This window comes from Ovis aries, chromosome 7 (assembly GCF_016772045.2).
Source record: "Ovis aries strain OAR_USU_Benz2616 breed Rambouillet chromosome 7, ARS-UI_Ramb_v3.0, whole genome shotgun sequence".
In the NCBI taxonomy this organism is placed as follows: Eukaryota; Metazoa; Chordata; class Mammalia; order Artiodactyla; family Bovidae; genus Ovis; species Ovis aries.
The window spans coordinates 2,866,498-2,870,162 of NC_056060.1; positions in this window are offsets into that span (position 1 = coordinate 2,866,498).

Here is a 3,665-nt window from a genome sequence, read left to right on the forward strand (position 1 = left end):
GTCCATCTGAATGAGATCAACCCTGGGATTTCTTTGGAAGGAATGATGCTAAAGCTGAAGCTCCAGTACTTTGGCCACCTGATGCGAAGAGTTGACTCATTGGAAAAGACTCTGATGCTGGGAGGGATTGGGGGCAGGAGGAGAAGGGGACGACAGAGGATGAGATGGCTGGATGGCATCACGGACTCGATGGACGTAAGTCTGAGTGAACCCCGGGAGATGGTGATGGACAGGCAGGCCTGGCGTGCTGCTATTCATGGGGTCGCAAAGAGTCAGACATGACTGAGTGACTGAACTGAACTGACTTTCAATCATACGTGTTTTCAGAGAGCAGTCTACCCCATACCATATTTTCAAGGAAGCACTGAAGAGATTAAACCCTTTGAGAAAAAACAGAAATCTCCAGATAGAAGAGAGTAAACCAAGGTCAACAGGGATGAGCACTGAGCCTTTCGTTGCAGGCGATGTAGATGAAGGTTAATATAGTGTTACTGAGTTAGCCTGCTCTGTACAAATCTAAATGATCTCAGCAAAATCCAGGGAATGAAAGGGCTTGGTGGTGGCGTATCAGTCTGTCTTCGTACATGCTCACTTGGTCAAGAGGGTGGGGATAGGAAAGCAGAGGAAAAAGTCACCCAGGACTTTAGCTGAGGAGGTAGAATGAAGACACAGTTCACTCAGTCAGCAAAAGCATGGAGAGGAGAAAAGACAGAACAACTAAGTTTATTATATAGTAAAAATAAGATGGAGGTAAGAAATCTATGTATATATTGGCTATTGTAATAAATGAGAAGTGTTGAATCCCCCATTGAAACACAGTCAGATTGAGTTAAAAACCCAGTACTTCTTTCATTTGTAATACATTTAAAGCAAAATTATAGAGAAGTGTAAGATTAAACAAAGATATATGAAACAAATGCATCCTCAAAGAAAACTGAAACAAACCTGATGTCATGAAAGGACCTTCAAACCCAAAGGCATTTGGTAAGACAAAGAGGGATGTTCAGTTCAGTTCAGCCACTCAATCATGTCCGACTCTTTGCAACCCCATGAATCACAACACGCCATGCCTCCCTGTCCATCACCAACTCCTGGAGTTCACTCAAACTCATGTCCATCAAGTCGGTGATGCCATCCAGCCATCTCATCCTCTGTTGTCCCCTTCTCCTCCTGCCCCCAATCCCTCCCAGCATCAGAGTCTTCCAATGACAGAGATGTTATGTGGTGATAAACGTTATAGTCCACAAAGAATATAAAATGACCGCAAAACTGAATCATCAAATAAGAACTGTTAAATGCATAAAGCAAAAATTCTTCAAAATACAAAGGTGTGAAGATGGAAACAAAACGATATCTCTTAATATGTGTCCCTTTGAATTTAATGAATCAAAGAGGAGAAGAATTTAAATTTTACAAAAAAGATGTAAATCTACATGTTCATAATTATTGAAGAGATAAGAACATAGGATAGATGTGGGACTTTGTACAGTAAAATAAAATATACTTTAATTTTCATGCTCATGTTTCATGCTGACTTTTTTAGACTAATTGTGTACTTGGACAAATAAAGCTTAATAAATTTTAAAATTTTAAATTTTATAGACTCTATTATTTAAACATAATTCAGTAAAACCAACCATCAGATTTTTAACTATGTGAAAAGTAAAAATTCACTGTTAAAATGTCTGTATCAAAGAGGAAATCAAAGCTGAAGTGAAATATTATCTATAAATTTTCCAAAATAAAAAGTATTTCATCTAAGACTAGTAAAACATAACTAAAGCTAGACACAGAGGAAATTTTATGGCCTTAAAACATTTATATTAACTGGAAAGGAGAGACTGAAAATAAACTAATAGATTATCTAATGATTAAACATCTTTCTACTTCTGGGATAGCACAACTTCATCATAATGTATTTTTTATGTTGTTTCTTTGGTTAATTAATATTTTGTTTAGAACACTTATACATATATTACTAAATATGAGAAAATTTATAGTATGTCACATTTTTATATCAGATTTATACTTGTCTTATAAAATGAGTTGGATTATCTTTTTTCCCCTTGTTTAAAGGTCAAGCTTGTTATTATTTCTGTAACTTTTTCTATTAACTATAGTGTTTAGTAGCACTTGAGCAAAAAGCTATGCAGGTTTGATGCTGTCTTTGTGGGAAAATATTTACTACTGATTCAATTTCTCAAGCAATTAAAGATTTTTAATTTTCTTCTTAAATAAGTTTGGTAGTTTATATTTTCCTGGGAATGTGTGCATTTCATTTACGTCTTTAATATGTTGATGTAAAGTTATTCATAATATGCTCTTACCTTTTAAATCTGTTCCATCTAGAGTTCTCTCTTCCCTTTGCTTACTAATATTGTCTACTCATATCTCCTTTTTTCTTGATTAATCTTGACAAATAATTTTTTAAACGACGCTTTTCAAAGCACAGACTTTGATTTTGTTGATCCTTTCTATTATATGTTAGTATTTCATTTTATTTATTTCTGATATTATTATTTCACTTCTACATCATTTGGGTTTTTTGTATTTTCTTTTTCTAACGATGTGAAATCTTAGAAAAAGGCTTCACTTCTAATATAAGCAATTACAGGTGTAATTTTCATCTGAGCATCACTCTCTCTGCAACTGCAGCTACAGCCCATAGTATTTTTTGACATTTTTTTGTATTTGTACTCTCTTCCTCTCTCCCCCCAGCCGTACAGACACAGTCTTGTACACATACATATATCGGCATACACGAAACCCGCAGTTTCTTATGGTCCAATCATAATATGTAAAAATATATCATATCTTCATAGGAAATTTTAATTTTGTATTGAAATTAGTCAAAAGTCTGTTTAATTGGGTGTTAGTGTATATGTCCTTTATATAAGCTCATGTCCTTCTATAATGATTGCACAGTGATAAAATGTTTTTTCTGCTTGCCCTGGTTTTAATTTTGTTGTTGGAATTGATACATTGTTTTACTAATTTGGATTTTAGATCAGTTTCTGATTTTATAAAGGAATGTTTCACAACATTCAACATTCACATCTTCTTTGCTTTGCATTCCCTCTAATGCTAGCCTATAGTGAATAATTCAAACAGTGGAAAAACCAAGCAACCTTTATTGGGTATTTTAAAAAAATGTAATGTTCCAATATCCTAGCCAGATTAACACTACTTCATAGAATCATGTGTTAACATTGCCAATTTAAGGACTTATTTTGCTAGCAAAAGTTATTTTTTTTAATGCTGCTTAAAGGATTTGGATGGAATATATTATGTATATATATTTCTTCCTTAATTTCATTTGTAAGAATGACTCATTGATGACAACAGACAGGACCACAGAGACACACTTAAAACATGGTAGTGTTAACACGCAGGATGGATTAAATAGTGGTGACTTCTCCCTTCCATACCCCAGGCACCTGCTAGTGTTTCCTGACCTTGCTTGCAGTGGGTGGATTCCTTTGAGCCTATTTTGTAGCAAAACTGTAATATAATTTCTTATAAACATCTGAAGCTAATACATGCCAGTTGTATTTCCTTAAATAATAACATAATCATGACATCTCTGTGTTGATTAAACCCTAAGCCTCAGAGCAGAATTATACTTTTCCAAATTTTCCCAAGTTTCTCAACTGATTTTCTTGGGA